This window comes from Cucurbita maxima, unplaced genomic scaffold (assembly GCF_002738345.1).
Source record: "Cucurbita maxima cultivar Rimu unplaced genomic scaffold, Cmax_1.0 Cma_Scf00147, whole genome shotgun sequence".
NCBI classification, from domain to species: domain Eukaryota; kingdom Viridiplantae; phylum Streptophyta; class Magnoliopsida; order Cucurbitales; family Cucurbitaceae; genus Cucurbita; species Cucurbita maxima.
Window position 1 is genome coordinate 128,110 of NW_019272163.1, and position 12,804 is coordinate 140,913.

The window sequence follows — 12,804 nt, forward strand, 5'->3', positions numbered from 1 at the left end:
GAAGAAAGAGGACCGAAATCGGCAACAGAAATGCCGCGGGAAGGAGAGAGAAAACTCGCCTGAAAATCGGCCGAAGTCAGGCAAGGAAGATGAGATCCACGGATTCGGGTCAACCCGAACCCAAAACCCGAGAGAGCCAGCCAATTCTTTCCCTCAGCCTCTGCCTTCGGCTCAGCCCAACTACAGCGGCCCAAACTTCAAACCAGCCCAGAAGCTACGGTTCAGTTGAACCAACCTGAGACCAGACTCACGGTCCAATCGAGTCGGCCTGCAACCCAAACACTTGCGACCCAGCCCAGTAAGCCGAGGCCTAACGATTAGTCTTAGCCCAGTAGCCTTCACAGCCCGCGACCTGGACCACAACCCAAACCAGACTGCGACCTGCACTTCAACCCGATGCTACCGCACGACGTGGCTCGCTCTTCTGCTGCCATGTGTCACACAGCGGCGCAGGCGGTCCCTCGACTCGGCTCGACGCAAACGACTCGGGCTTCGGTGAAGCTTCGGTGGCTCCTAGCAGCTGTTCGGCTCGGCTCACCTGTTTTCAACCCGGTTTCCACTGTTTCGACCCTCTTGGATCTGTTTTCGGCCCCGATTAAGGTATCCGAGGCCATTTTAGAGTCGTATTTCACATTGGTTGAATTATAGGTCAATTAATTGTGAAATACTAATGGAAAATGGTGAACGGTGTGATAGGAAACAAACCCCAGCAACATAGGAAGCAACTCTCACGGAACAGGAGCTTACGTTTAGCTATTTAGGGAGTACTTCGGCCAAGGCCAACAAAGTAAGTGGCCTTACTATAGGATAGGCTAAAGATTGTTTGAATTATGATGATGTGTGTGTATGACGATGTGTGTGTATGACGTTGTGTTGTGATGTCTGTTAAATGTACGCTATTTACGTTTCGATGCATGACGTACATGTTATATTTGATGCACTTAATGGCTTTTATGATGAGTATGATGTATGCATGACGATGTTATTAACATGATGATGTTTTCCATGTTGAACATGCCTTATGATGTTGTTTGCCATATTGCATCATGTTGTTAGATCGACATAGGACACAACCCTAAAAGTATGAAAATGATATTAATGTAAATATCCATGAGCACGTATTACATAGTGTATCCAAGAGATGAGACTAGAGGGTTGTGTCAGAAGAGATGTATAATTGGACTTAAAGGGACCTCATGCATATTGTATGTTCATAAGCATAAGGCTACTTCCCCTAGAGATGATGAGTGCGGACGCGCACCGTATGATGAGCCCGAATGCGCACAAGTGCGAAAGCACACAGATGAGGGTGTTCATGAGGTGCATGACACTATGGGGTTCCGCTGACCTTCGGACTTCGCTACAGATTAGCTTGACCAGAGGGTCTAGGGGGTGTGCGAGCGCCCTAGGGATTCATACTCGCACGTGTGAGTCATGTGTAGGGAAGTACTACACATCCAATTTGTCCGAGGCTAGAGACCACCCTTAAGATGATTAGAGATGGGTCCCTAATTCATGATTGCATGTGTTTGCATTAGCATGGCCCCTATAGTGAGGTCACTTACTGAGGTCGTGTGCCATATTGTTTTTTTCAGGTAAAGGCAAGGCACCCATGTACGGTTGACGACGACATCGTGATCAGAGACTGTGGCGCGTGCATAAGATAGTTGCATATTTAAAATTCCTAGTCTTGGTTAGGATAGGGTGTTTGCATTTCATTCATTTAAATTATTCAATTTGTAATTATTTTTATCTTATTTTGAACTCTAGCATGATGTTTGAAACACGTAAGTTTGGCAATGTTTTCTAATGTTTGAACGTATTTTGAAGTTTAAAATTTTTCCGTTAATAAAGATGAGCATTCTTAGATTTATATTCTGCATTAGAGATGAGCATGAGACATTAGTGGCGACTCTAGATATGTGGAAATTTAGGGTCGTTACAGTTGGTATCAAAGCTATAGGTTTTAGATCTTGTAGACTAGCCTACGATGTAGGTTTGGAACGCTCCACGGTCCAAACGTCGATGCCTTGTTTGTTGGGTTTTATGTCATAAAACTCATAGTTTGTAAACAAAAACATATTCTATTTTCAATAAAGTTATTATTGTTGTTTATTCAGTAAAGATTGTTATTGAATAAATTGAACTTTACGATCATTAATCTAAATCCAATAAACTAAGAACACTCTGGCTATAGTATGATTACTTGAACTATATGTAGAGACATAAGAGTTGATCAAGTTCAAGTATATAGGTAAAATGATCAATAGTATAAGGATAAGGCTGAGTACCTTATTCTGGGAACACTATGAATGTGTCCCACTTTTGTATATGATATAAACAATGTGATCACTAAATTTTACATGTGGAGACATGTGAGTGGGGAAGTCCTATGCAATGAGTATTGCATAAGATCGGACCATGAAGAAAATCACTCTCACTTTATAATGTCGTTTACTGTTGAGACTGATTTTCTTTTTATTCGATGACCTAGGTAACTCTATCTTAATCCTAAGCTAACCGTGAACTCCTATTTATTTGGAATTATTCTTAAATTTGCATGGGTGAGAGTGGCTCAAGTTCACCGACTCAATAGGCCTCCCATTTCAGGGGTAAGACTGGGTAAATGGCTAGGGATTATGGGTGCAAGATGGAATTCTCTCCTCCCCACTTTTAGGGATAGAAGAGAGGTAGTTCCCTTAAGTACTGACTCCAGGTCTTGAACAAGGGGCTCCACCCTCTCATTAGCCTGAGAGGGATTCGGTTTATTGGTTGGACCACAAACAATTGTTCATTAGAGGATCAGTGAGACATAAGGAACAAGAAGTAACTTCAGGGGTAAAACGGTAAATTGACCAAACTCTAATTACGAACAACCTGTGAAGGATCGACTTACTAATCATGATTATTTCAAATGGACAGAAATATATCTATAGTGAGGGGAGTGCAACTACTAGGCTATAGTGGAATGTCCTAGTAGTTAACGAATGTTGGTTAACAAGGTTAATGAGTTTAACCAGTTAATCTTGGATCGTTGGAGCCCATGATCTATAGGTCCATTAGGTCCCTCTGCTAGCTCATAATGGACTAAACCATAGAACAGTGTGACGAGTGAGTTCGAAGTGTTCGAATTCAAATTAGGGAGACTGTGCTACATATATACAATATATTTAACCGCATTTTTGTTTTATTTACGAATTAAACAAAAAGAGAGAATATGAGATCTTTAAATAAGATTTAAATATTTTAATCAAATATGTGTCGGAATTAATTGGGATTGACATTTGAATTAATATTAAATATTAAGTAAATAGTTTAATTAATCATTTAATATTACTTTAATTTGAAATTAATAATTCAAATGGATTATTGAATTAAAATAAATAAAGTCAAAATGTTGACTTCATTTAATGGAAAAATTCATGTTAGTGAAATTTTGAGGTGTCAAAATTTGGTTTAACCAAACTTGCATGTTTGCCAAATAAACCCCACGAATTTGAGTGGAATTTTGAGTGTCAAAATTTGGTGATCTCAAATTTGCATGAACATGCAAACATGACTCTATAAATAGAGTGATCATAATACATGAAAGTTCTTCTTGTTGGTGAAAAACCTTGAGAAAAACCTCTCACGAACACTCTCTTCATATATACAAAATCCCTCCCAAGTTTAGTCACTCACCGGATTCCACAATCCTGTTCTAAGGCTGGAGGATTGTGGAGAAGACACTAGTGGTGGTTCGAAACCGGTTCATGAGGAAAAAGGAATTTGAACTACAAAAGGTTAGTATTCAAACTCGTTAAGTTTTAATTCTTATGAAGATGCTAGTTATTTACTATAATTGATGTTCTAAAAGTTCCTAAGATCCAAATTGCTTTCGCATGTGTTATATTAACACCTTCGCTGTCACCGTCAGGTACACCTTGCATAAGATAAGAAAAGAGAAACGTTTTAAAATTCGCGTGCATTTTATGTTAATATTACTGAAGTTATGTGATGTTTAGCATGATCTCATGATGTGGATGTTATTGAAATTTTTGGGGTATTTCAAGTAATTATCAATGAGTATGATATGATGAATAACATGATGAGTGTTTACTTCTGTGGCGTTACGATGTATCGTATAATGTGTATATTTTTAATTATATATGCATAGTATTAAGGCCTTAGACTTAAGCAACCTTATATTGGTTTATAGAACCATGCCAAGAGGACGAAGAAGAGGAAGGGGAAGAGGAAGACGAGGATGGGGACGACCTTGTCGTGGAGAAATAGGACGAGGTGTGGTAGTCGAGGGCCCACCTCGAGAAAGATCAGAAACTGGGTCGGTAACAGTTACACCGCCCCCAGTCTTACCACTAGTTGAGCTACCACCTTTAGAGCCACCACTCCAAGCTGAGCCTCCACCACAAGCTGAACCTCCACCCAGCCTACCCTACCACTCCAAGCCGCACCTAAAGCTGCACCCCCGGTGCCTAGAGTAGATGCTAACACTAAGTTAATGTGTGACTCCATCCAAGCCCTAATTCAAACCTTGGTAACCACTCAGCAAGCCAATTTACAACAGGCTCAGGAACAGGCCTAAGCACAGGCGCAGGCACTGGTGCAGGCACAAGCACAGGCCAATGCTCAAGCCAACGTCCCAGCAAACCCTCCACAACCTATTAGATGTTCAAACTGGATAAGGGATTTCAAGAGATATGACCCTCGACCATTCACTAGTTCCTTAATAGACCCTATAGAAGCCCAAATGTGGATTGCAGCGGTAGAAACCACCTTTGAGACTATGGAGTGCCTAGAGAACCAAAAGGTCGCCTGTGCAACATTTGTCTTACAAAAGGACGTAGAGATATGGTAGAGAGATAACAAAACCTTTCTTAAACCAGAAGGGAGACCTGTGAATTGGGAACGGTTTAAGGAGGCCTTCCTTAAAGAATATTATCCTAAGTCAGAGCGACTTAAAAGACAACAGGAGTTCGCCCACCTGGTACAGGGTGGACTCACAGTGGAGAAGTACAACTGAGAGTTTAAGAGACTCAAGAGATTTGCGCCGTCCATGGTGGACACTGAGGAAAGATGACAGAGAAGTTTATATTGGGTCTGGAACCAAGAATCCGCCGCATGTTGGAGGCATTCAACCCAAAGACCTATGAGGAAGCCTAGAGAACTGCCAAGGCTTTAGAGAAACCAAAGGACGAGAAACGACGTGAGGAGCCAGTAGTAATTGAGCAGAAGTGTCCTCATGAATCAGGAGGCTCTGACCGTCCACCAACAGCACGTAGGCACCGTTCCAATAACAGATCCGCTCTTAGATGGAATGAACAACACCCTCCTTGACGTACTGACAGGAACCCCAGGAATCAAGATGGGGCTAGAGGGAGGAGAGAGGAAGGGTGGACTATCTATGGAAGACTACACGGTGGGAGGTGCATGGCTGGTAGCCGAGCGTGTTATATATGTGGTCAAGAGGGGCACATCGCCGTGAATTGCACGGCCGGAAATGCTGCAGAACAAGCAAACCCGCCCAGAGTAGTAGAGCAAACGGAACAACCAGCACCACCACGAGCTCAAGTTAGGGCCTACGCATCAACGAGCAAGGACACTGGGAGGTCCGACGCCGTGGTGACAGGTACACTATCCATTTTAGGTCATTTCTCTTTTACCTTATTTGATTCTGGTTCCACGCATTCCTTTATTTCCATGCCTTTTGTTGTACAAGCAGGGTTTGAATTAGAACCCTTATTGCATGAAATGTCTGTAAGCACCCCTGTGGGGGTAGACTTAGTATCTAGGGATAGAGTAAAGGATGACCAAGTAATCATGGTGAACCAAACTTTAAGCATTGACCTGATGGTGGTAAACATGACGGATTTCGATGGCATACTAGGCATGGATTGGCTAGCTGAAAACCGAGCTAGTATAGACTGTCGCAAAAAGGAAGTAAAATTTTCACCACCGACAGGACCTACCTTTAAATTTAAAGGCACAAGTACCGGGATTACCCCCAAGATAGTCTCGATGATGAAAGCAAAGAGGTTAGTCCAACAAGGTGGATGGGCTATATTAGCATGTGCTATAGACGTAAGAGGAAAGGAAAAGACCCTAGTAAACGTGGCAATAGTAAACGAGTTCCCAAATATATTTCCGGACCACTTACTTGGAATACCCCCTTTTTGAGCGGTCGACTTCGTCATCGAACTCGAGCCGAGAACTAGGCCTATTTCTAAAGAACCTTATCACATGGCGCCCGTAGGGTTGAAGGAACTCAAGGCGCAATTGCAAGACTTACTAGATAAAGGATTCATTCGACCTAGCGTGTCCCCCTGGGGTGCACCAGTGTTGTTTGTTAAGAAGAAAGATGAATTGATGCGACTGTGCATCGATTACAGAGAGCTAAATAAGAGAACCATAAAAAACAAATATCCTCTGCCTACGAATAGAAGACTTGTTTGATAAACTCAGAGAAGCAACTGGATTCTCCAAGATAGATATTCGGTCCGGTTACCACCAAATTAGGATAATGATAAAGACGTACCAAAAACAGCGTTTAGGATAAGGTACGGTCACTACGAGTTCGTACCTGGTATTCAAGGAATGCCTAGACATGTTCGTGATCGTGTTCATTGACGACATCCTTATATACTCGAAAATAGACCGAGAACATGAGCAACACCTCCGAAAAGTCCTAACCAGCCTAAGAGAGCACAAGTTGTACACCAAGTTCTCCAAATGTGAATTTTGGTTACGACAAGTCTCTTTCCTAGGACACGTGGTGTCAAAGGACGATATATCTGTAGATCCCACCAAGGTCGAAGCAATCACAACGTGGAAACGCCCAACTACGGTAACGGAAGTAAGGAGTTTCCTAGGATTGGCGGGATACTATCGAAGGTTCGTGCAGGACTTCGCTAAAATATCCTTGCCTTTAACAAAGTTAACAAAAAAAAGGGTACCATTTAGATGGGATGATGCTTGTGAGGCAAGCTTCCAGAACCTAAAAGAAGATTGGTAACTGCCCCGGTACTCATAGTACCAGAGAGCTCAGAAGGGTATGTGATCTATAGTGATGCCTCCATGAAAGGACTGGGATGTGTATTAATGTAACACGGCAAGGTTGTCGCATACGCATCTCGTCAACTTAAGGAATATGAAAAGAACTACCCTACCCACGACCTAGAGTTGGTCGTTGTAGTGTTCGCACTGAAAATCTGGTGACATTACCTGTATGAAGAGAAAACCCAAATTTTTACCGACCACAAAAGTTTGAAATACTTCTTCACCCAGAAAGAGTTAAATATGAGGCAGAGAAGGTGGTTATAATTAGTGAAGGATTATGATGTAGATATCCAGTACCACCCTGGAAAAGAAAACGTGGTCGCAGATGCCTTGAGTAGGAAGACGGTCCACTCGTCGGCCCTCATTACAAGGGAAGTAAGGGTATAAAGAGAGTTCGAGCGAGCCAACATAGTTGTAGTGACCGAGGGAGTCATAGCACAACTGGCCCAACTCATGGTACAACCTAGCATAGGCAGAGAATTATTACCTCCCAACGAGAGGATCCTAACTTACAAAAAGCCCTAGGACAGCTAGACAAAAGTTTGGTAGATGGATTCTCGAAGTCATCGGATGAAGGACTATTGTATCAGGGACGCTTATGTGTTCCGGCAATAGAAGATTTAAGGAAAGAGATACTGACGGAAGCTCACAACTCGCCATTTGCCATGCATCTAAGAGGTACTGAGATGTACCAAGATTTAAAACAACACTTTTGGTGGAAGAGCATGGAGAGGGATTTGGCTGGGTTTGTGAGCAAGTGCTTAGTTTGTCAACCAGTGAAAACTCCAAGAGAAAAGGCGGCGGGGTTGTTGCAGCCCCTAAGCATACTGGAGTGGAAGTGGGAAAACATAGCGAAGAACTTCATAGTAGGTTTACCCAAAACGCCCAAAGGTTATATAGTGATCTAGGTAGTTGTCAATAGGTTGACCAAGTCGGCACACTTTCTACCTGGGAAGGTTATATATACAGTTGACAATTGGGCACAACTGTATGTGAAATAAATAGTAAGAATACAATCTCAGTCGTACATTTTCAACCCTACAACGCCACGATTTTGACACAATCATGAAAAATCTTTTTTTTTTTTACTAACTTTATGGCTTCATTAGACTTTAGACAAGGTTTGTCACTAACCCAATATGACTTATATAGAAACCAATCATACATGTAACAACTCTAACCAACTTGCCTCTACCTTATATTTACTCTACGTCAAAATCCTTCTAATGCAATGTTACATCTCATAGAGTTGTTTTGATTATCAATCATGACCAAAATAAGTTAACAAATTTTCATATTATAATTTATGTCGATAGGTAATTAACATCGTTTATATTTCATTCGTACTAATCATATCAAGCTTTAAAAGAAAAAAAATTCCACATAAACAACATATCAAAAACATTTATTCATTTCAATATTAAAATCAAACTTTCGAATTTATGGATATATGGTTTTTTCACCTGACCAGTTGTAGCAAATATAATAATTATCGGTTTTATAGTTGCACATACAAACATTTTCCTCACTAACATTCCGCGAACATAGACTACTTTCACAATTATCTCTATCTCTCTTTTCTATGTAGACATCAAAGTAATGAAATGAGCCCATTTGTTTGGACGAAAACTGAAGTCGTAGCTGGCCCAAGGTGTCAGCTTGTGGACTCCCAAGTCATCATCGCCAGATTTTCCGTGAACTGTGAGCTAATTTTTAGATTTTAGAGCATTTATTATCTTGACAATAATATTTGGGTTTTGGATGAATGATCCTTCGATGGTAGTGAATTGGTTAGCAAAGAACAATAAAATTAAGAGAGAAAGTACCAGTGTTGAAAATAAACTCATATGGTCGAAATGGGAGAGGAAAAGAGATGGTATGAACACATTTGTGCTTGATTTGTTTCACTTTTTATAGTTGAAAAAGAGTGTAATGGAAGATAAGAGTTGATCGGCAATAACCCAAAAATAAATAAATAAATAAACTAACTCATTTGTTTGTATTTCTAATTCTTTCTTCTTCTTCTTTTTTCTTTTCTTTTTTAACATATAGTCTTGTGAGAAGGAGTTTGTTAAATTGTTTATAATAAAAATAGAATCGTGATTCATAACGTGTTATTTTTTAAATTGAAAAATATATGCTTGAAATTCATTCTCGGTTATTGCTCTCTAAAATTTTGAATTAAAAATGTAAAAGTATAATATGGAAATTAATTTTATATTATGGTCGTTCGGGCCTAGTCTAATTTTCATAGTGTCTCATGACCTAGCCCAACGGGCCTTTTATCTGGTCATCATATGTAAGGACCGGGTTGACTCGATACTCCAAAAAGATGGGTAAACTTTCACAAAATAAAACAAACCGTATTTAAAACATAACATTACTTAAAACAAAATAGTGGTCATACATGAGTAATTAAAACACAACACATAGTTAAAACACAAAATAAGGAACTAACACAAAACATTTCAAAACGAGTGGGTTGAAGACCACGGGTGAGGCTTCTCTATGACACCTGCTCTAGAGTCGGCTCCCAACCTCGACTAGCTCCTTATTACCTGAAAAAAAGAATGCAAAATAAGGAAGGAGTACAGGCTCTTAATCGTGTCCTTGATTTGCTAGGATACCGCACTCTTTCTTTTCTTGTTCTTGTTTTTGTTGTAAGTACATAGGCCCATTAGTTCTGTTTCTAACTTGGAGTTCTTTTAAGAATGAGAAATAGAATTGGGATCGAAAGCGCAATCTTCATTAATATTCACAATGTTTAAATAAGATACGAGCTACCAACTAATACCTAACAATAAGGAAAAATATAAACTAACTAAATCTTGAAAATAAAATAAAATATACTACTAATCAAATAATAAACGAAAAAATATTAACTGATTACGAATATCTAAAATATATTCCACAACTACTTATTATAATATATTCTCCAAATATTATATCTTAATAGTCCCCTCAAGTTGGAGAGCATATGTCAATCACACCCAATATGTCAATCACACCTAACTTGTCTTTCAAAAAAACAAATCGATGTCTTCCCAAAGTTTTAGTGAAAATACCTGTCAATTGCATTTTAGTCGAAACATAACATGGTTTGACGATTCTAGCTTGTAATTTTTCTCAAACTATATGACAATCTATTTCTATGTGTTTCGTATGTTCGTAAAAAACTGGATTGACTGCTATGTGTAATGCTACTTGATTATCAAAATACAATAATGATGGTTCTGACAGTGGAACTTTCAAGTCTTGAAGAATGTATCTTAACCAAGTTAAGTATTTGTCATAGCTCGATACTCGGCTTCTACTGATGATCTGGACACATTGGTTTGTTTTTTAGACTTCCATGGAATAATTCAATTTTCAAGGAAAATGCAAAACCCAAAAATAGACTGTTTGGAAGTTTGACAACCACCCCAGTCTGAATCGCAATATGCTTGTAATCTTAAGGTATTTTCAGATGGTAGTAGAAGTACTTGACCAGGAGTACCTTTGATGTATCTCAGAACTCGAAGAGCTGCCTCCCAATGCGGTAAATATGTCAGGCCTAGTAACGGATAAATATTAATTTGCCAATCAACCGTTTGTATTTACTTGGATCATTCAACTTCTCTTCTTCTGTTAAAGAAAGTTTCAGGTTTTGCTCCATAGGAAATTTTTCTCGACGTGCTTCTGTAAGACTTGTGTCTTGAAGAATGTCTAAAGTATACTTCCTTTGAGACAAAAATTTCTTTTCTAAACCTAGAAAATAAAATGCCTAGGAAATATTCCAAATTCCCTACATTTTTTATAAGGAATTTCTCGACTAAAATAGTCTTGAGATTTTGAATTTCTTTGAGATCATTGTCTGTCAACAAATTATCATAAACAAGTTTTGCTGCAGGAGAAAATGTCTCTTTGTAATAAACACCCTCAACATTTGTGTATCCCTTTGCTACCAGTCAGAGTTGTGCTTAATCTTGTACACCCAATGATAACCAATAGCTGCCAGGTGATAGAGGAACGAGATACAAAGTATGATTACATTCCAAAGCTGCAATTTCATCATTCATAGCCTATTGCCATAATGGGTCACCAGCTGCCTTATCATAGGTTTTAGGTTTTGTCTGGGCTATAATAAGAGCTAGAAAAGTATATTGAGTAGGAGAAAATCGAGAGAATGAAAGGTAATGATGAAGAGGATACCTAGTGCCAGTGTTGGGACTTGAGCTAGAGGTTAAATGATTGGCTCTAGAAAACATCTCATAATCATTATAACAAGCTGAAAGCTGTTTGGTACGTGTAGAACATCGGAGTAGAACTGATGTATCAGGTGGGATAAGATTAGAACTAGTGGGTGAATCTGGAGAGGGAATAGAAGACAAAGTAGACGACGAAGTAGTAGGTGAAGGAATAGAAGGTGGAGGGTGGAATAGAATGAATGTTTGAGTAGGATGAATCATGAAGTGGTAAAATGGGAGTTGAATGAGCTAATTTCAAAGTTTGTGAAGCTGATGAAAATGAAAAATCATCTTCACAAAATTTAACATCACGACTGATAAATTTTTTTTTAGATTGCATGTCATACAACTTGTAACTTTTGTGACCACAAGGATATCCTACGAAAACACAAGGAATTGCCTGACGTTCAAATTTTTGCTTAGGTTGTACTACAGTTGCATAACACTTACAACCAAAAACTTTAAGATGGTGAAATGTAGGTGGTCGTTTGTAGAGTGCTTCAAAGGGTGTCTTGTTAGATAACAAGTGTGATGATGTTCTATTTATAAGATAAACAGCAGTTAAAATGCACTCTCCCCAAAAATTAAGTGGAACTTTTGATTGAAAGAGAGAAGACCTAGCTACATTTAGCATATGACGATGCTTGCGTTCTATGACTCCATTTTGTTGTGGAATATAGACACAAGAACGCTGAAATTCAATGTCACAAGAAATAAAAAATGGTTGCAAAGATATGAACTCAGTCACATTGTCTAATCTAACTATCTTGATAATAGTATGAAATTGAGTTTGAACGAATTTAACAAAGTTCATTAACAAATCATCAACAATAGTGAGAAAAAATGCAAACCAGAATGAGTTGGAATTTTATTGGTCCCCCAAACATCACAATGTAAATGATTAAAGACAGAATGGGTTGTTACTGAGCTTATTGGGAAAGACAACCTAGTTTGTTTTGCTAATGGGCAAATACTACCGTTATGAGAAAAAATAGCATTATTAAGATGCAATTACTCAGCTAGAAATTTAAAACAAGAAAAAGAAGGATGACTTAGGCGTAAATGCCACAAATCAGATGACTGAGATACTTGGTGAGCTGAAGATTTGATTGGAGATGGAGAAATATGATAGAGACCTCCAAATTGTTTACCCGAGCCAATCATCCTCCCCTTAGCTGAGTCCTGCATAACATAAGAATTAGGATAGAAGGTGATATAACATTTCAAGTCATTGGTAAGTTTGCTGATGGACATTAGGTTTAAATTGAATGAAGGCACGCATAAAACATTGTTTAATTTAATGTGTGAATTAAAGGAAACATTGCAAGTATGTGACACATGTGTTGTCCCTCCATTAGGAAAATTTATTGTAGATATGGTGCCAGCCTTTGGTTCAATCATAACAGAAGCTTTGGATACGATATGATTCGTAGCTCCACTATTGAGAATCCATGGATTAGAATTTGTAGAGTTAATAGATAATGTAATACTGGAAACAAACCTGCAGCATTGATAATATTGT

At 39.0% G+C, this 12,804-nt stretch overlaps 1 long non-coding RNA gene across 1 annotated transcript; it reads left to right on the forward strand.

Moving 5' to 3' along the window:
* Positions 1-503: 503 nt before the first annotated feature.
* On the forward strand, positions 504-1,619 carry LOC111473713. Its single transcript, XR_002715752.1, has 3 exons — positions 504-600; positions 697-787; positions 1,596-1,619. It is a non-coding gene; the product is annotated as an uncharacterized LOC111473713 (long non-coding RNA).
* Positions 1,620-12,804: the final 11,185 nt, after the last annotated feature.